Below are 21,340 nucleotides of genomic sequence, written 5' to 3'. Positions count from 1 at the left end.
CTTCCTAAGCGCCTTGAAACCCTCTGGGTATGTAGTGCGCTATATAAATTCCATGACTTGACTTGACTTGACTAATTTGCACCAACTGTTTGTATCTGGACGCACCAGACCAAGACAAAGGCACAAATTCAGGCCGACTGCTATGGAGCATGAGCCGGATACATGGACCAGGTTAGGTCCACTGAGAATTTTACCTTATGTTGTTGTTGTGAGGCCTTGTGCTGCACAGCGTCACTTTCGATTAGCAATGAGGTATCCCAAGTTGAATTGCATCACTCTGCATTGGTTCCAAGGAGGAGCTGTAAGGCGAGATATGCATCGAGTTGAGCTGCGTCAGCTCAGACGGGGGCAGTGAGGGCCACGATGCAAGGTTCTGCATCGGGTTTCATAGCACTGCATCAATTCTAATGGGAACCACAATTCAGCTGGCAGAGCACCTTTTACAGGTAGGGAAGCAGAGCCGTAGAGCAGCTGAGCAGACCTTCCTGCAGCAGGGCAGCAGAGCAGTCCTCCTATGTCTTACACAGGTCCAGAAGTGTTCTGAAGTGTGGCTCTGAGGATCCTATTTTTATACCAGGTGCCACCTATGAAGTAGGAGAAGCTTCTGAAGTTTCCCCCTACAGAGGTGTCTGGAATTGCCTGCCTCCCTATCCTGGCGCAAGTCTGTCTGGGGACACAATAGGCCCAAAGTACCCAGATTATTAAATTGTCCGGAGACACCAGGTACAAGTGCATTTCAATGTTTATTAAATTCAATTATTAATTTCCTTAATGCAGACATGCATTTCAGAGATTATTCTGCTTCCTCATGGCTTCAAATCAACGAAGCAGCCAGTGAATGCACGGTGACTACATCAAGCTGCAATTCATTGAAATAAGCTGTGTCATATCAGCTGAACTGTGTTCTTATCTATAGTTGAAAGTTCAAGCTCCAATAAAACATTTGTGTCCACTATATTTTAATGCCAAAGTGGTAATCAAATAATTGGCATTTTGCCTTTTGCAATACTGAAATGAATCTTTTATGCTACCTCGCCACATACTTAAATACCACCTTTAAAATCTAATATTCATGTACTTATTTTTTAAACAATTATTATTTAAAACCATCTGAATCACTTTTTAGAGGATGTGAGAACAGGTTGCATTATAATAATAATTTTTATGGTACAGCTAATTTCGGTTGCAAAATCTCACAACTGGTGCCACTGGGATTCTTTTAGATATAAACATTTTCCTTCTCCTTTTTAGATCTTGGTTAGACAGCACATGCGCTGTCTCTTCAAGATATGTTTACAGTTAGTGGGCTACAGCCCACCCATATGAAATGAAATGAAATTAATTTGTACTTGTAAAGCGCACTTATACCCCAACCGGGGTTTTCTGGCGCTGTACGCATAACGCTGTGGAACCCTTCCTGGCTTCTCCCTGTGAAATGTCCACTCCTGGGCACCCCCAAGGTGAAGCCAGGCATCCAAGCGCTGTTGGGGCCGTTGTGGAGATTTAGCGAGCTATTGCCCAGAGTTGCATAGTGGGACTCCATGATTGGAATAGGCACCGAGGCGAGAATTATCAGGTCCGAGGAAATTGAGCCCAAGACCCGCCGAGGCGGGAATTGAACCCCGATCCCGGGCCAGACCTCTGCATCCGGGTCTGCCGCTCTAACCATTGAGCCACACTTCTCCACAACTCAAATCTAACTCAACATACCATAGCATACCAACATACCAACATGCCACAGCCTACCATACGTTCGCTTCTACTTTGTTCTCATTTCCTTTGTTGCAGTTTGTGATTGCATGCATGTGTCATGCCTCTTCTTGTGTTTGGCCCTCCCCTAGAGCAAGGACCAAGCACCTGTGTCCAAACACTGCTCCCATTTTTGGAGCTACGTTTTAAATTGCTTTCAGCTCTCTTTATGAATGCTCGTGTTTTGATTCGCTCCTTTGCCTTCCCAATAGCCCCTATTCCTGCTGCTTCTTTTCCCCTCCCACCCCATCCCTGTTGCTCCTTTTCTGTCTCACCCTTTTAACCCCATCTGTTTTTTCTTGACCTCTCTCACCCCCGCCAACCCTTTAATTGTGTTTAAGCACTGCATACGTTTTTGCTACTTAGGTTCCATTCCTTTTTCTTTTACAATAACAAGCAAATGCCACTGACTCAGTATTCTGTGTTGCTCCCCACACCCTTTGTTCTTGAGAGAGCACCAACGGGAGAAGCGTTCTGCAGGCGGACCGTGAGCAACAGCAAAATCGGTCAGAACAGACTATAAAGCCCTAATCTAAAAAGATTTCAAATGAGAGTGATTTTGAAATCTAGGGTCCACTGCCCATGCACTCTGTGCTGCCTACTGGCAACTTTAAAACATATCGCTGGTGTGGCTAAAAGAAAACAAGCATTTGCAATGCAATAGGTCTCGCATTAGGAAAGTTTGAGCTATTGGTATTGTAAATTACAATTTTTTTTATTTATGTGTTGGTTTTGAAAATAGCGAAATTAATACCTTTGTCATTTACAATGCCAATAGTTATAACTTTCGCAAATGTGACACCTATAGCATTTGTAGTGCAATATATGTTGTATTTACGTGACTTACATATATTGATATTACAAATAACAATGGCTTTTAATTTGTTTTAATAATTAATACTTAAATAAAAGTTATTGTAATTTATAATGGCAATAGCTTAAACTTTTGTAAATAACTTTTGTGAAGATTATGTTCAGTGTACTTTATTGTGACGAAAATCCAAGAACAGAAGTTAAATATTAACATCTTTTTGTGACATTGTAATAAAGCTTGAAACATTGAGAGAACATATTTGAACCAGTTGTTATTAAATGGTTGAACAGATTGATGCTGTGGTGGCGCTGAGTGATGTTGTGGTGGTGGACGAGTTATGCTGTGGTGTTCAGTGATGCTGTGGTAGCGCATTGTGATGTTGTGGTGCCCCTGAGTGATTCTGTGGTGGTGCTGAGTGATGCTGTATGCTACGCTATGTTTTGTTTTGCTAACCTGTGTTTTGTTTTGTTATGCTATGCTATGCTATGCTATGTTTTGCTATCCTATGCTTTGATTTGTTATTCTATGCTATGCTGTGTTTTGTTATGCTATGCTATGTTTTGTTATGCTATGTTATGTTTTGGTATGCTATGCTATGTTTTGCTATGCTATGCTTTGTTATGCTATGCTATGCTTTGTTATGCTATGTTTTGTTATGTTATGCTATGCTTTGTTTTGTTATGCTATGCGGATTTGTTGTGTTTTGTTATACTAGGTTTTGTTGCGTTTTGTTATGCTATACTATGTTTTGTTATGCTATGCTGTTTTGCTTTGCTATGCTATGTTTTGCTATCCTGGTGTGTGGTTGTGTGTGGTTGTGGTTCTGGTTGTGTGTGTGTGTTGGGTTGTGTGTGTGGGGGGTTGTGTGTGCGGGGTTGTGGTTGTGCATGTGTGGGCAGTTGTGGTTGTGTGTTGGGGGTTGTGTGGTGTGGGGTTGTGTGTGGGCGGTTTTTGGTTGTGTGTGGGGGGTTGTGTGTGTGGGGGTGTATGTGTGTGTGGGCGGTTTTTGGTTGTGTGTGGGGGGTTGTGTGTGTGGGGGTGTATGTGTGTGTGGGGTTGTGTGTGGGGGTTGTGTGTGTGGAGGGTTGTGTGTGTGGGGGGTTGTGTGTGTGGGGGGTTGTGTGTGGGGGTGGGGTTGTGTGTGTGTGTGGGGGGTTGTGTTTGTATGTGTGGGGGGTTGTGTGTGTGGTTGTGGGTGTCGGGTGTGTGGGGGGTCTGTGTGTGTGTGGGGTTGTGTGTGTGTGGGGGGGTTTGTGTATGTGTGTGTGTGTGGGGTGTTGTGTGTCTGTGTGTGTGTGTGGGTTGTGTGTGTGCGTGGTTGTGTGTGTGGGGTAGCATAGAAAGTACAGCAAAAGTTGGCCTGGCAGAGTGTAAATTAGACCGTGAGCAGTAAAGTTTTGGTTACACCTGAAACCCCATCAGCGGCGACAATAAATCATTATTAAACTGAACCGAAAGTGTGGGAGAGAAGGAACGTGAGAAGCAGGGGCACAGAACAAAGATCTAGGGCGAGAAGAGGAGAAGGAACAGAGGAGCAGAGAAGTGACAGAATGAGACGAAGGGATAAAGAAGAAAATGCAATTTCACGGCGAATGAAGGAGAGAGGGGAGCATGTAAATGGGTCTAAAGGGACGTTAGTAAGAGAGGCAGAGAACAACAGAAGTGAGTGGAAGGCAGAATGTTGAGAGGAGGAGAGAAAATAGAGAAATATGAGGTATTAAAGGGAGATGGGAGGGGACAGCAAGGCAGAAAGAAGGAAAGAGGAATAACAAGGAACATTGCGTTTTTGTTCAATAGAAAATCACACATAGAACATACCCCCTTACCCTTCTACGTTCAAGTTATCCCATCTCCTATGCTCTTTAAATGTTTTACTAGTAACTTATGTAACCTGTTAACTGATGTAATTTTGTAACATTGCGGTACCTTATGTAAAGCGCTCTCTGATACCTTCGGGTCTAGCCAGCGCTATATAAAACTAATTTAATAAATAAATAAACAGAGATGCTGGAAGCATCGCCAAAAGACATTGGCAAAGCAGATGGGTCCCAAAGACAAGATTTATTGACTTCAGCAATATTTTGGTTTCTTTCTTTGTTACAAAAGTTAAACAGTGAAGACCTAATGTCATAATTGACACTCGGTTGTGGAATAGATCTATGATGACTTGGTTTGTGGTGGTGGTCACCTATTCCTATTACTGAAAAGTAAGATATGAAATTCTGACCCGCTCCCCCCTCCCACACCCAATATGGCTAGACAATCCGATCCTTCTTTTTGTTTATGTCTTCATAACGCCAACTTTATTTTATATAAGAGCAACTTGTTGAAACCGTGATGCATTATGGCACAAAGAAGTTAAGCTTTTTTTTAGCCAACAATGCAAGCTTCCTGTCTCTTCTAAAAAATGTAATAACAGTGTTTTGCTGATATTACAAAAACGTAAGTGGAGATTTAACTGGTACAGAGTTTAGTTTACACGGCAAACTGCGCATTAACAGTCTTTGCAAGGAAACTGTCCTCGGCGGGAACCCTGCATCCTTTTTCCAGAAACCAAGATATGTATGCATTAGTCTAATAAAATTATCATCCATGTGTGTGAGCGAGGCGCGTGGGAATCCGTGCTGTATTCCGGTTGTCTTGCGAGACACAATGCAGTAAACGCCAGCATCAGAAACGTCAGTCACAGTTGTCAGTCAGTCACTCTGACCGTGATATCTGCCTGAAATTCAATCCTCTCCTCAGTGGGCTATCCCACGGCGGGGGGACACAGAACCAGGCGCCCTCACCACAGTTCCGTCGAGTAGAACAACATCCCGTGAACGGGCTGCACACTGCAGGCTGTTAGATAAGAGGAAATGCCGAGGTACAAAAAATGCTTTCTTTATGGCAAAGCTGCTGAGGAAATTGCGTGAAAAGGTAAAGCCCAGGCGCAGGGGCTGGCTTATGGTGAACTCTGGTAAAAAAGACCGTTAGCTTTGAAGTGAAAGCGTGATTCAGAAAATGAGTCATGTTGGCAATTAGATAGTGGTTGTCGAAGGCGCTGTTTTCATTTTGGGGCGGTGGGAAGTGGCCTCCGGAGGGGGCTCGCTAGTGTGGGTGTCGATAAACTGCGCACGCTGAGGGGGAAGTGCGAGCGAGAGGTAAAGTGTGAAGTTTTTATTCCCCTGGCGGAAGCGCGGAGCCAGAGGTTCATTAAGGGGGTGGGGACCTCCGTGCGAGCTGCCAGTAGCAGGGGTGAGGAACAGGAGCTAATGATGCCTGCCTCGCACTTCGTCCCAGCCCCGACTGATCGGCCTGTCCCCTCTACTGAACTCAGTTGACATTCCCCCCCAGCAGGACCACGAAAAAGCAACAAGCTCCAGGTGGCTCCCCAGTGCTGTACTGTCCCCCCCCCCCCCCCCCCCCCCCCCCCCCCAAAAAAACTAAAAAACATCATTTTGGTGCAAAATAATAGGGCACCCTACGAGGGAAGGAAGAGGGGGGTCGTGATTTTGGGTAGGAATGAGCTGGCTGTCCGTGCTGGTGGGTAGGGACATGGAGAAGCGAGCGCCTAGAAGCTAATATCAGAGAGAGGCTGGGGTGTTCAGCTCTATGAGCTAGGGAGCTGTAGGCCAGCTCTCGCGCTCACACTGCTCCTCCTGGTCTGCACAGCAGAGACCCTCCGCCCTAAACTTGGGGTCTGCTAGTCTGCAGGGGAAAACAGCTCAGCACTCTGAGACTGTGGGCTGCCTTGCTGCCTTGCTTTAGAAGAGAGACCTCCACCTCATGAGGCTGGACGCTTTTGCTCTGCCCAGCACGTGCCCGCCCTCTTCTGTTCTTCTGGAGAGGAGAGACCTCTCTGCACCTCTGAAACTGGAGACTGTTGGTCTGCAAAGCAGAGGTCTCAGAGCCCTGCGAGACAGGGGTCCGTCTGTTGATCTGCATGACAGAGATCTCAGCAGTCCTTTGAGACTAGGGGCCGCTGCACTGCAGAGGAGAGACTGTCCCGTCTCTGACACAGGGGCTGTTGCATTTCAGAATAGAGCACTCTCAGCCTTCAAAGATTTGGAGCTGCCAGACTGCAGGGAAACCGCTCTGTCATTCTTTCCAGACAGGAGGATGTTGGGCTGCGAGAAGAGACCTTTCACCCAAGAGACCCTGGGTTGCTGACTAACACCTACTCAGCCTCGAGAGACTGGAGGCGCTGGTCTCCCGTAGAGACCGCTGAGTTTGTGGACTGTTAGTCTGAAGGAAAGAGACGTCTCCGCCGACTGGGGCTCTGGTCTACAGTGCAGGCAGAGATATCTCAGCGGCTGGTCTGGCGGACCCTGGGTCTATGGTGCAGAGACCTCTCGGGCCCTGAGACTCGACTATCCCTGGGTGGACGGAGATCTCGCAGGGTCCCTGTGACGGGGTCTCTCAGGCCTTGGGATCGGGACTGCTCGTGTTTGTGACAGAGATCTGTTGGTCCCTGAGAGGGGGGCAGTGGTGATCTCCTGAACCCCTGAGAGTGGAACTGTTCGTGACTAGGACGGAGATCTTTCCCGCCCCCTGAGACTTTGATTGGCCGTGTTTGGGAGAGAGATCTTTCAGCTTTCTGAGACTGTGACTGTTGGTGTTTGGGACAGGTATGTCTCGCCCCCAGAGACTGGAACAGTTGATATTTAGGACATAGATATCTCACCTCCCGAGACAGACTGTTCGTGCTTGAGGCAGAGAATGTATCTTCCCCTCTGACTGGGTCTGCTCGTGTTTGGGAAACAGATCTCGCCGCCCCCCCCCCCACACCTCCCCGAGACTGTCACCGTTTGTACGTGAGTCAGAGATCTCCTGTCGCCTGAAACGGGACTGTGTGCGTTTGGGACAGATTTCTCGCCCCGTAGGAGGGGGTGGGTGTTTGGGACGGAGATCTCTCGCCCCCTGAAACCGCGGCCGTTCGTGTGTGGGTCAGAGATCTCTCGCACCACCGATTGGTGCTCCTGATCTGCGATCAGCTTCTCTCAGCTCCTGTGATGCCGCCCAGAAGGAATTCTTCTCTCGTGCCAGGGTTTCAGATGTCCACCGCTGCTTGACCCCACTGACCACCAGAGGCACACCCCACCTGTGGCTCCTAATCACCGAGCATTACAAGTCAAGGCTCCCAACCTGTTTACAGGCAGGCGTTACAGGCAGGCGGAAACAAGCATTGGCTGCGCAGCAGTAAAGCTGCACGGCCGTGAAAGGATCATTTGCACATTAAAAAAAAGCCGCGAGCGTGCACTCTTCCGAACTTCCGGTCTCGGGATGTGCACGCTCACGGCAGTCGTGGGGCGGGACTTCCGACTTTGCGAGAAGCCCGCGCCCTCAGAGTGGATGGCAGCAGAAGTCAGGAGAGGCGGCTGAGGCGGTAAGTGGGGCTTGGCACCTGTGTGTGAGGTGTGTATGGTGTGTGCGTATGGTGTGTGGTGTGTGCGTGTGTGTGTGTGTGTGTGCGCGCTTCTGTGAGTGTGGCTGTGTGCGTGATTGTGAGAGGCTGCCGCTGTGAATGTGGAATGTGGAGCAAAAGATGTGCACGGCGGGGGGGCGGGGCATGATGCGCGTCCACGATGTGCAATCGGCGCTCGTGCACCAATCTACGTCCCTTGAGGAGCAACTTGGCCACAATAGGTCGAGAGAGCTCGACCTAAAAAGGAGGAAGCAGCTTAAACCAGCAATTAGAGCCAATGGTAAGTATGGGCACGCAAATGACCCGGGAATGTCTCTCGACATTGCGGTTACGGACTAATAAGAAATGAAGCTTAATTGTAGTGAAACCGAATCTGCCAATATTGCAGTTGTTCATCTGGAGCAACACAAATGTATTCAAAACAAAAAAATACACAAAATGAATACGTTTTATTAAAAAATACCTCTATTTAAAACAGCTGCCAAGCATCTGAAACTGGACAGGTGGGTTTTTCTAAGTGTACCAGCAATGGGATGGTAAACATCACTTACAACGCAAGCATTACAACGCACTACCATTACATCGCAACCATTACAACGCAAACCATTACAACACATTGCGCTGGGGGGCGCTCTAGGATAGGGAATATATTTAATTTACTATCCAACACCTTCCCTACTATCCACGGGGACTGGAGTTGGAATAGTAAATTAAATAATTCACTATCCAGCGCCTAAAAGCACTATGCGTTGTAATGGTATGCGATGTAAAAAACGCGTTGTAACAGCAGGCATTGTAATAGCCTGCGTTGTAACGTCATAGATCCCAATGGGATAGATGTGTCCTGCACCGGAAAAGTTTTTTTTTTCACTTTTCAAAACACATTGGCTGCCCAGCTTTTGATAATAGAGTGGAACGTACATTTAATCGTGAATAAGCTCCCATTGCCTCATGGCACTGCTGCCCCTCCCTTTTCATCACACTACTGCTCATCCATCTCCATGGCATGGTTTCTCAACTTCCCCACATGTTACTGCTCCCCTTCTTCATCACATTGCAATCCATCCCACTCCAATCTACCCCATCTAACCCACTCCAATCTACCCCACTACAATTTACCACACTCCAATCTACCTCAACATACCCCACAACAATTTACTCAAATCTACCCCACTTCAATCTAATCCAATCTACCCGAATCTCCCATTCCAATATACTTCAATCTACTCCAACCTACCCCACTCTAATTTACCCCAATCTATCCCACACCAATCTACTCCACCCCAATCGACCTCACTCAAATATACCCCAACCTACCAGACCTAACCCCATACTAATCTACTCCACCACAACCTACCCCACTCCTAGCTAGCCTAAACTACTCCACTCCAAATACCATAATCTACCCCTGTCGTAAATTGACAGCAATGGGTTAGTATTTAGCTGAAGCCATCTTGTATTTAGAAGTTATCTTATCTGCTTTGTAAAAGCCATTTTGTATTTCTGGCAGCCATTTTGTTTGCCATGTGCTCACCATGTGCTATGTCCTCCCTCAGTATTAACTACTCTTGAAATCTGCCTAGAGTCAAACTATACTCAGCCTCTTCCACTTCGCACATGCCCAGAAGGGCCTAGCTAGTAGAATGCACCTGCCTCTCTAGTTTAACTGTCAGGCTATTGTTGCTGCTGTATGGAGAAGTAACTCTCCTCCCACTTTGTTGAGCAAGTAGATCTTTTATGCCCATCTTAGTCATTTTGCATGCTTACATGAGCCAGGACTGCCCCTTGGTTTTATGCCGAGTACGTAACCCTAAGCATATATAAAGCGTCTGTCTTCTGTACTACTTAGACTGCCTCATTCAGTTGCTAAGGCTTCTGTGTGACGTAGTCTCACCTCATGTAAGGTTAATAAATATGATCCTTTATATTTCAGTTTCTGTGCCAATTTCTTCTTTGTTGGTTTAAAAGGACTAAGTATCAGTGAGACCCCTGGAAGGATTTTTGATTACTTCACCCCCACCAATTTATCAAACTCAAATCTACCTCAGCATACCCTACTCTAATCTACCTAATCTACTCCATGACACCCTACTCCACTACAATGTACCCAACTGCAATCTACCCCATCCAACCTATCCCATTCTACCCTACTTCAATCTAAGCACCCCAATCAGCCCCACCCCAATGTACCCTGTCCTAATTTGCAATAATCTAACCCATCCCAAACTGCCCAACTCAATCTACCCTAACTTACCCCACCACAACCTACCCCACTCCAATCCACCTTAACCCAATGTACCACACTCCAAACTTCCTCTTTCGACCCCACCCCAATCTATCCCAATCTACCCCAACCCACCCTACACCACTCACTTTTAGCCATCCTAATAAGCAGCCACACTGGTGTACAACATGGCAAAAACACATTACCAAAGCCAGTAGCTCTAGCTTAGGCTTAACCAATTGGTTTTGCCAATGCTTCTTGACTGTGGACCAGGGTAGAACATTCGCCTAGGGACAGAGAGGGACAGTTCTCCTTGCATTGTGCAGGGTGCACACAAGCAATGACTCCTCTGCCTGCCCCTACAGCAAAGCAACATATTTATTGGCCAGACAGCACATTGGGACCAGCACATGCATGTGTTTTCATGCTGAATCATGGCTTGCTCATCTATTCTGAACAAACAGACTTACTTAGGAAGAATGGTTCATGAGCAGCAAACACAGGAGCCATCAGTCTCCAAGGGCTTTGGAACAGCACTTGAGGTTAGAGACCACAGAGAAAAACAAACCTAAACAGGCGATGGCTCAGCAGCTCACACAAAGGAGCTCACTCAAAAACTGCAAGTTCCTTCCAATAATGGCCCGTCCAATGGTATCCCAGCCTAGCAAGGGATGTGAATTGCAAGGAAGCCCCATGATAATCACAGGCTAAAGCCCACTGCATGAGTTTAAAATCGAAAGACTACAAGTGTGACTAATTGTCATTTTAACACTTCTGCTCAGGTATTGAGTACGTCGAATTCATCCCAGAAGATTGCTCTAACTATATGATCCAATAGTGAAGATTCTTGCTTAATTCAGACACAGGTACAGATAATCACCCTGCCTTCCATGCACAATGAAAACACAGGTATAGTTAACGTCCCTGCCTCCCCTGCACAGTGCAGACACAGATGCAGTTAATGTCCCTGTCTCTCATGCACAGTGCAGACCCCGGTACAGATAATCCCCGTCTTCTATGCACTTGTGATAACGTCCCTGTCTTCTATACACTGTGCAAACGCAGGTGCAGATAATGACACATAACGTCCCTGCCTTCCATGCACACTGCAGACAAAGGTACAGATAACGTCCCTGTCATCCATGCACAATGGGGACACAAGTACATGTAATGCCCTCCACACCTCGCTCCCAGTCTCCTATGCTTGAGTTCTAAGGGGCAGTTCTTTAAGGGGGATAAAAATAGTGGGTAGGGGATCTCCAAAAGAGGTGTGGCCAAAAAACATATTTAGGAACCCTATCCAAGAGGTGAAGTCAATGTATTTAGGCATGTGTCATACAATATGTAAACTAAAATCCTGTGCTTCACACAGCGTGCAGGCTGGATATATTTGGGAACCTCTCTGTGAGTTTTCTATTATTACACCCAGACACTGTCACACAACACATATACCTAAAACAACCTAACTCTATTGGCTTTGCTTCGGCTTATGAGCTGTATGAGATAAATGAATAACAATGTCATCCTTACTAGGCTTTGAGGAAGGAGTGTGGGCCCTTTAGAGGGTTGCAGACAACAGTGAAGCCAAAGAAGCCTTGGCAAATTTGGTCAGTCCAGCCTCGTACGGTGCATAGTGAGTGCAGGGAGCAAGCCTGACCACTACAAGGAGGGTTTGGGGACCCAACAGAAAATATGGGCATAAAGGGCACAATCTACAGCACATTTTTCATTATATATTCATTGTATTAGCTGTTAAAGCATAGTAAATGATGACCCGACAGTGCAGCAGAATTCAACTACCGTATTTTCCGGCGTATAAGACGACTTTTTAACCCCTTAAAATGTTCTTGAAAGTCGGGGGTCGTCTTATACGCCGGGTACCAAAATTGACCGTATGTTTTACATAGCGCGGACTTCACCCGAAGGTGTCAGACCGCTTCTTAATTGAAATGGGTGCCGCTTAGGGAACTCCAGCACAGAACGAAGAACGTAGGCGGTCTTGAAAATAAATTACTGTTACGGTACCACAGGCTGCTAATGAGCAGAGCAGAAGTACGAACGTTACATAGGCGATGGTGGCACTGTGCAACACGATATCAGCCCCTCGCCAGCCAGAGGCAACTCAAACACTGCGCAAGTTTTAAAAGAAAACAAATGGCGCTGTGAGCCCTACCTAGACTGCAGCTGCACATCCCCAGGCAGACGAGGCGCTCCTCCACGTGTGCTGATCTCTCTCTCCTTCCGTAATTCTTACGCTCATCGGAAGGAGAGGAGCGTCAGTACCACATGATCTCCTCAGTCCATGGAGATAGAAAGGGGACTGTAGGATGCTAGGAAGTGGGGGTAGTCTTATACGGCGAATATAGCACGAAACCTACATTTTGTCAAGGAAAGTAGGGGGTCGTCTTATACGCCGGAAAATACGGTATCTTTGTTAGGGCTCTTCAATTATTCCCTCGCTAGCACACTCCAACGGTGTCCCTCAGTTCTCCATAGCCCATCTCTCACATGTATTTCATTTATTTTATAGCGCCACTCATACCAGTGTAGGGTGTCAGAGTACTTTACATTACACACAAATATAGAGCCAATGATGTATATGTGTCTAAATCAGTGTATAATAAATGTTACATAAGACAAGATTTAGGAGTGATTGTTCTGGAGAAGCACAAACGTCAAAATTCCGAATGTTACAGTGGTTATAAACAAACTCTTAGCAACATTGGGATAATGAAAAACTCTGAAAAACATAACTTTCCAACATGCACCATGTAGTTTGCATGCAGCTCTTTAATGGCACTCCGTGCTTGAAAAGGAAAAATAGAAGTGCAGGTACTCTGTACCAGCGAACCTGTTTGTTTATGAGAAGTGCCGGTACTCTCCAATTAAAAGTATTACGATTCCCTTGAGAAGTGCCGCTACTCTCCCTCTCAAAATAAAAAAGTGCCAGTATTCAGTAACGGACAGTACCGGCTCATATAAAGCACTGATGACACTTCATAGCTCATTGTGCTAAATTATTATTGTAACTTATGATGTGCACACTAACAGAAGGGTCTTTGTCACAAAGCAGTAACCCACAAAGCTGTGCACATTATGTGATCTGCATGGTACATGTCCTTTGCACCAGGCATATTGATACTCTGTGCTACCTTAGATGAGTCAAAACTGCCACTAGACAAGCATGTACATTAATCACCAGAGTTATCATGACACTTTTATGGTTGCCGGAAAACTACAGGATATACAAGGAACTCTGTAGTGGGTGCTTTTAAAACTGCTGCACTGCTACAAAAATTGTAACAAAACTGCCCTCCCCCACACACACACCCTTCCAGCCTCCTGGGAGGCTCCTACAGCCTCTCTGTTACACAGACATGCCATTGTCTCAAACTCTTTCCCACAACTGCTGTTAGCACATATGCAACTATCACTCTGTGCACTTTGCAGAGGCCGAAGACTGTATGTGCATATGGTTTGTACTCCTCTATGACCAACTGACACATTAAAGAATCTCACACTATATTTTTGTCAGTTCTCAATTGTGGCCCTTTATACAAATGTACCCAGAATCTGAACTCACACAGACACCTGGAGGCCGCCCAGTTTAAAGAATGTTGCAAAGAAAACGAAATAAATAAAACATCTTGAATAAAAATGGAATGCAAGATGAAATAAAAGGTGAAATGTAAACAGAGAGTGCCCCACTGGGAGGCCAGGCCTCAAGAGTGGGTGCAGTCACTGTAGTGCACCCCATCAGTCCTCTGCCAGTAGAGGAGGCCACAGGGCCCGTTTCACAGTCTCTGTTGCCCCCTGTCGGCCCCCCAGGGCCTGCTGGTCTCATGCACAGACCGCTGTTACCTGCTCTGCAGCCCCGGGAGGGATGCACTGCTCTCTGCCCCTCCAGGCTGTAGCGCCTCCTGCTGGCGGCCGCTGGCAGCGCCTCGAGCCGCAGGGGTCAGTGTCAATGAGCGCCGCCAGGGGTGACGGCACAAAGGATGCTCGCGCACGCGCCGCGCGCCCCGGGCCAAAGAGCACCTCTCCGCAGCATCAGGACCGCGCGCCATTGGTGGGTGAAAACGAGGCTGACGTCACGGCGTCCGGAAGCGCCAACGGCGTCTGCAGGTGTCAGGACAGACTCTCCGTTTGATTTGAGGCTGGCAGTTCCGTGCGTGGTTCGTTTCAGTTCATTCCACTCCCCGCACGCGAGGACACCAGTTCTGGTGAAGCCACGAGCCCCCTCGAGCGCCGCCTGAGGCCTATAGGGAGCAGTGCATATCCCAATCAAACATGGCCGCCGCGAGGACACCTCGGCCCCACTGCCAGCTGTGTCTGTGATCGCGCATGCGCGAACTGTAATAGCACTTCTCTTTTCCTCTCCCTTACTTTTGTAAACCTGAAACATTATAGAGAGCGCTTGTATGGATTTCACTCCAAACTGCTCCCACCAGCCCTCTCTCTACTGGGCAGAACCCCTGCAGGAGGGGGCCACCGGGCCATTTTTACTACTTTCATCAGTATTTTAACACACATGGGAACATTTTAAAGCTGCAAAGAGGGAGAGCCAGGAAAAAAATGGTAGAAATTTAATTTCCCATTGACTTGTGAGGTAGTAGATGCAGTTTTAGGTGGGAGACAGCTAAAATAAAGTCGTTTGTTACTTTAGAAATCAGTGGTAGCCAGCACTCATCGAAGGCAGGGGGTGGGGGCAGAGGCGGGAGGGGGAAGGACATGGGGGAAGCGGGCATAAAAAAAACAAACACGTCTCTCCTCCGTAGTCCTCCCTAGCTGACCTGAACAACAGGAAGCACACCCAGGCTACCAGTCACCCATTCACAACGCTGCCTTAGCAGCATTGTGATTGGTCTGGGCACCGTGTTTCGGTGCTCAGATGCTGACTGGGAGCCTGGGCATGTTCTCCATGCAGGCTGTAATGCAGCCTGCATGGAGAACATGTGGAGTGTGCAACACTGTTTTAGGCAACCCGAGAGGGCCAAGCAAGCAGTTATTACGCATTTAGGAGGGTGCTACCACTCTTCCCCTGCCCCCACCCCCTCACACAAAGCTACAGAAGTAGAAAATAAAATGATAATAATGCAAGTTTTTTTCTCTATTTCACTACTAAAAATTAGTGGGGCAATGCTCCTCCGCCTTAGAGAAGGAGCTGCCACTGTTAAAAATCAAGAGTCTTCTGCATGAATCGGGTCGTTGGTTTGGGTGGAATCTGCCCCACTGGCACAGCAAAGGGAATGGGCTTGCAAAGTATGATGCTGCAGGATCGGATGTCAGGCTGGCAAAATATATTTTGTTCTTGCCTTACCTGCCTGGGGCACAGAGGCAGCGCTATAGCAGGCTGAGAGCGTGACATAATGGTTTCACACAAGGCTGCAGAAGCAGGTCACTGGCAGTTAATACTCCGAGTCAGTCAAGACCATTTCCGAGCTCGTGCTGCCTTGTCACCATAGATAATTTGTCAATGAGGTTTCAACATGCAGGACTCGGGAGGCGGGAGATTAGCTTTGAAATCGGTAGTCTCCCGTCTGAATCAGGAGGGTTGGCATGTATGATTTTAACGCCTTAACTGCGGCTATTATTTTGGCGCAGTGTGGGCGTTCTAAAAGGTGGGCGGGGCCGCGTCGGGCGTTGGCCGATGGCAGCACTAGCGAGGTAGTACTGCCGTCGGCCAACGGCCGATGGCAGCACGCAACGGGTTAATGTCCTGGCCGGTAAACAAATAAGGAATATCACCAGATGGCATTATTTTTTCTTCTTACGAGTATGTAATGGTTTCAGCCTGTTGGGAGGTTCCCCGCCCCTTCTCTTTGTGATAAATCAGTGACGCTGGAGCCAATATTTTTTTTGAGGGGTTCTAATTTTGTTTTATTTTCAGTTATCAGATACCCCTATTTAAATAAAGTTATGTACAAGAAAAAACATAAATATAAGAGAAGAAACTAAAGTCCTTTTCCTCGGGGTCCAGTTGATTCTGTAGCTCGTCTGTAGTCCTGGGATGTCTGGCCGGGGCTGAATGACTCCAGGGGGCGATCAGGATGTAGAAAAACAAAAAAAAGGAAACAGAAAGAGAGAGGGCCTTTAGACACCTGTCCTCTTTATACCGAGAAGTGAAATAGGGCTGTGCACACCACCAGTGACCCTAGCTGTGCAGTGCCAGGGGTGAGGGATATTTAAATGTAGCATAAGATGGCAGCCGTCTTTATGCTAAGTCTCTGGCTGAGGTGACTTGCCAATGGGGTGAAGTAACTGCATCCAAGTTGCCTTTTGGTCGAGTCCAGTGTTCTGGAGGCAAAGATCAGTGTTGCATGGATTGAGTTTGGGCAAAAGGATGCTATGCACAATACTTGGATTTAGAGACATTTTTTATTACTTACATTTCCTTGCTACTTGAGCACATTGACATGGATGTTCTTCTATTCCTTCGGGGAAAGAAGTAACTGTGTAGTGGTTGTGTTCAAGGCTCATATCACAACCTTGCTGCTCCTTATCATCTATATGCACATTTGTTTTGATTACGCATTTTTTGTTTGAAGAATGATTCTGCATATCATTTTTGATTTCTTTGATTATTGTTTGCGAGGTATGTATGAAACCAAGTATGATTCAAACGTTTAAATTGTTTATGGTAGTATATGTGTGGTGACTAATGACTTCTTGTTTTCTGGTTTCGAGGATGGATTATGTAGTATTGGGGCACTTGCATTGCGGTGTGAAAGAAGTGAGAGAACACCGTAATCTTGGCGAAGGTATGTGGGGTTCCCTTATTTAGCCAGAATTACTGAGAGTAGTTTTTTTTCATGCGTTGAACCCTTTCTCACTCTCTTCTTTCAGGTTTCTCCTCTTCCCAGCTGTTCCCTTCCAATTCCTTCCCCTGCTTGATCACCCTAATATTTTGCTTCACATATCTGAATTGGGGGTATCAAGAGGTGGACCCATTTGAGCATCATTCAGATCCTGAGAAGTTCCTTCTTTCACCCTTGCCCCTTGCTGCTGCTACCTGACGGAGGAGGACGTTGTACTGCAGGTGGATATAGGAACCAGGGGATGCCTTAGCTCACTTTATTAAGAGTGCCTAAGCAGAAGGTTTAATACCCCTTTTCTTACAACAAGCCTACAATAGATAGCCAGACTAAACCTACATTTTCCACTACCCTGGTTCCAGCTCTCTTTGGATCAACATCCATATTCTTGATGATATTTACAAGTACAATATTGAAATACCTTTCCAAGAGAATTTTGGCAGTACAGACTACAAATAGATATATACTGCCGAATAATAAGAACGGCTCGGACAGACGAGATTCCTCCACAGAGAAGTTTTTGTTCAACAGGATGCCCTATCGAGCATGACAAATCGTTACAGATATTTCCACGCACCCTGATAGTCACGGGAGAAGACATAAGGACACTATCCTATTTTTCACTTCGCCCTGAAGAAGTCCCAAGAGGACGAAACGCGTCGGCTGTAGCTCCTGTGTGTGATTTGTTACTTACAACTGAACTCAATTAAAGAACTCTTAAAGAACAAAAATAACAACTAATGTGATTATTGCTGTTAACCTCATCAAAGTTATCAGTTCATGCAAACTCTGAAGTGGTGCACCTTGACCTTGTTTAAAGTAATTCTCAGTTCATGTTTTGAACCAACATTGTAACGGTGGGTGTTATTGAAGTGTGCACACATATTGTCCCATGTATTATAGTGTGGGTCTAAACTAATTTTGGGAGAATATTTGACCAGGTGCTGTTCTGGTGGGAATCCTCCACCGTTGCTCTTTTTCCAAATCCTTCTTTCACCCTTGCCAGGTGGAAGCCGTGATGGAGCAAGGACTAATAAAAAAGAGACTTGTTCGGACGCAATTCTCTCATATAATCCTGTAACGAAGTATTAACTATGTATGTTATACTAATTTGCACCACATTTAATATATTTTTAGAATAGAGGAAGCTTGTCAATGTGTTATACTAACAAATAGCCCGAGTGTGATTCAAAATGGCTGCTAACCCGGGAAATTATATTGCACATGCGTCAGCTGCATGACGTATTTACGCTTGGAAGGAAAATTCTGCTTCCGCGCAATAGCATCTAATATGGCCGCTTGAAAACTCACGTGCTAAGCATCTGCTTTGTTGAAACTAAATCGAGTTATATACGAAATGCTATTGCATGAAGAGTCTTTATAAATAAATGGGGTTAGAGAAGAGATAGCTGGTATACAGTGAAATCATTCTACTTTGAATTTAATATTTTTTCTTTTGACCTCTCTTTTAGTTCGTATTTGGGCCTCTGAACGATGGTAAAGTCGGACACCCACGTGGTTCCTTCCACATGCGCAAAGATGACAACTCAGAAACAGTGAGGTCAAGTCTTGAAACTCATCCAAGGACATTCTCCATACATGTCCTGGGAATCAGCTGAACATCCTGAAGATTCAATGGACAACTGTGAACTGTATACATTGTTCTTGATAAAGTTTGCAAATATGGGTGGGAAATAAAGCGTGGGAGAACAAATTAATGAGCTGGAACTTAAAACAATGAACTAAAGAAAATGTAGCTTGGTGTGATGGTCATCCCCTCTGCTCGTCCTATCAGAAATAGGAGTTTCATAAAGTTGAAACATTTAGGGATGGTACATGCCATTAAGAAAGTTTAATTGGGGTAGTTAGTTAGATTAGTTAAAGCAGTCGCAGCAAGAAATGCTGAGAGACCGAGATGCTGTCCGAATGCTGATCGAATACCTGAAGAAGCAGACTTAGAATTTCAAAGAAAATAGAATTAGAAGAAGATCACGGAAAAATTGAGGAGGTAATAGAATTAGAAGAAGATCGTGGAAGAACCAAGCAGGAAGTTAGTGTCAGAGAGGGGTGAGACACAGGCGTCGAATCCAGAAGAGGTCATCTATCCTGTCCTGAAGTAGCTGTCACTTGAACTTTCCAAGGGGCCCATTAACTCTTGGTCAGAAGAGTCTGATTTTCACACCATTCTAGGTAAATATAACTCTGTGTATTGTGTCAATGGGCTTTTCTCTCTCTATCCTCTCTTTCCTGACGTTTTGTTGTTGTGAAATCTTATTATTAAATTAGATAAACCAACCTTACTTCCTCGGAGAGATGGAGTTAACACTGTCATTTGTTTTGCTCATATGATTAATTGGATAAACATTTTTAAACTTTCCTGAGTCTGTTATTATTTAATAAATAATAGAACTTAGGTCACATCATCAATTACTTCTCAACTAAAATAGATCCATTGATATGAGAAAGGGATTCGGATCAGTAATAGAGTAGAGAATTGATAAGCAAATGAATCTACAATTTTAGCCCTATAAAATTGACCCCCAGCGGTGTTCACCGGCCTATATGAGTGAGTGTGTTTATGGGCCCAGATAAGTACTAAGTGATAGAGGTACGCAGGTTGGTAGCCCTCTGGATCAGCAGTGACAGAGACTTTGGGCCATATGTGGTTGGCCCAATACCGGTCAGTAACGTTGAAATTCGTTAAATTTCACCGTTACCAAGCGGTATTTAGGCATTTGAGATGTAGGGAGGATTCAGTATTAAGGAATCGGTAAATACCGATTCCTTAATACTGATTCCTTATGGCCTTGCATTTAAGGAATCTTTAATACAGATTTCTTAAATGTAATGTAGATAGCACATAAAACAGTGCACCTCTGCCTTAAAGAATCTCTATTTACCACCAACTACAAGTTGGTGGTAAAAATCGATTTCCTTTCAAAAAGCACTTTTTTTGCTTTTTGAAATGTGCCATGTGGCACACATCAGTGCCCTTAGGGCATACATGTGTGCCTCATGTACACACATGCACATTTCAGGGGTGCAACAGGGTGTCCTTTGGACACCCTGGCACCCTTGAAAAACCTCCCGGTATTACCGATTCGGTAATACCAAATAGGTAATACAGAATGTCTTCACATTCATTCCTATGGGCCTCCAGGCCCATAGGAATGAAGGGGTAGGTATTTGTTATTACCAAATCTCAATTACCGTAATAACGAATATTAAGAATTCTGTATTTTTTACTGAATTCTTACCTACATCTGAAATATTGATTCCTAAATAACAAACTGGTAAAATTCGGTATTTAGGAATCAGTATTTCCAAGTTACCTACATCTAGCCCTAAGTATGCTAAGCTGATCACCAAATTGGGAAGGGATGTAATGGCCACCTAGCACCTCCCACAAGGTGTCGGTTCGCTCTATAAGCGCACTATGTAAATCCTCTGGCCATGCGTGGCGTGAGGTTATATAAAGAATGGGCGGAGACCACTACAGGTTTTGCAACCAACAAAGTGTGCAATATTTGTGTGTTTTTCTTTGGGTCCCTGAATTGCTTAGGTCCTCCTGTTTGCTGACGCTGCTGCCCCCATGACAGCTTCACCTCCTAGACAGAACAGGTTGTGACCTGTTGAGCTAAATGAGCTTTCTTAACATCTATTAAGTGCAGAGAAAGTTCTTCCTGAAAGGAAGGAGAAGGAAACAATGACAGAACCACCACCTTTTGCAACTTGTGAAAAGTAGAACTAACCTTGGGTAAAAAAGAAGGGTCTGGCCTCAACATTACTCCATCTTCGAAGAATTTGAAGAAGGGAGGTCAAGGTGTGGAATAAAAGAAGCCTTTGTAGGGGCTCACTGATGCACTGGTCCTTAAACCAACAAAGAAGAGATTGGAACGGGAGCAGTAATATTAAAGAGAATAAATTTATTAACCTCACATGAGGGAGCCTGCATCAATACAGTACCCTTAGGGCACTGTATGAGACAGTCCAAGGAGTACAGACACCAAGGTCTTTTATGGCCAGTTTATTGCTGAGTTAGCATGAAGACTCAAAAAGAGGCGGTATAAGTATACACAAGAATAGCGATTACACATATATGGACTAACAGAAAATACTTAGTCAACAAAGTAGGAGGAGTAACAGAGTTGCTGACATTAGTTAAAGTAGCCTGACAGTTACTCTAAGAGCAAGTGCATTCTGACAGCTACAGGCCTTTCTGAGCATGTGCAGTGCTCTGGCTCAGTGCTGAAGAAGTTACCTGTAACTGATGACTCAAGCAGAATACAAGGGCAGGCAACAGTGAAGAGGGAGCAAGCACATGGCTAACT

General features: G+C 45.6%; 1 protein-coding gene across 1 annotated transcript in view; it reads right to left on the bottom strand.

Annotated features, from left to right (window-relative positions):
- The window catches only part of LOC147729465 (uncharacterized), an 88,426-nt gene extending 74,226 nt beyond the window's left edge, over positions 1 to 14,200 (bottom strand). Inside the window, exon 1 of the mRNA XM_086954334.1 lies at positions 14,056 to 14,200. The gene's annotated coding sequence lies outside the window, so the exon portion shown is untranslated. The remainder of the gene's footprint in view (positions 1 to 14,055) is intronic.
- Between the last annotated feature and the right edge of the window lie 7,140 nt (positions 14,201 to 21,340).

This window comes from Lissotriton vulgaris, chromosome 2_1 (assembly GCF_964263255.1).
Source record: "Lissotriton vulgaris chromosome 2_1, aLisVul1.2, whole genome shotgun sequence".
NCBI lineage: Eukaryota > Metazoa > Chordata > Amphibia > Caudata > Salamandridae > Lissotriton > Lissotriton vulgaris.
This window is presented reverse-complemented; position numbering and strand designations above follow the sequence as displayed.